This window comes from Penaeus monodon, chromosome 32 (assembly GCF_015228065.2).
Source record: "Penaeus monodon isolate SGIC_2016 chromosome 32, NSTDA_Pmon_1, whole genome shotgun sequence".
In the NCBI taxonomy this organism is placed as follows: Eukaryota; Metazoa; Arthropoda; class Malacostraca; order Decapoda; family Penaeidae; genus Penaeus; species Penaeus monodon.
Genome location: NC_051417.1, coordinates 17,885,770 through 17,885,982, shown reverse-complemented (window position 1 = coordinate 17,885,982; position 213 = coordinate 17,885,770).

Genomic DNA, 213 nt, shown 5'->3' with positions numbered 1-213 from the left:
AACCGTTGCCTTCCGAAAGCAGCTTATCGACAACATGGTCGTTTTATGACTTCTATATTGTGTTCAAGGTTTGGGTTGAGGCTGGAGAAAAGGTTCCCAACCAATCGCCGGCGTATGAAGCGCCTTACATACGACGATCGTTTTCAACAAGGAAGTGGAACCTCAAACGACGTTTCCTCGAAATGTCGATGAGACGCCTCCAGATAGCGGCAC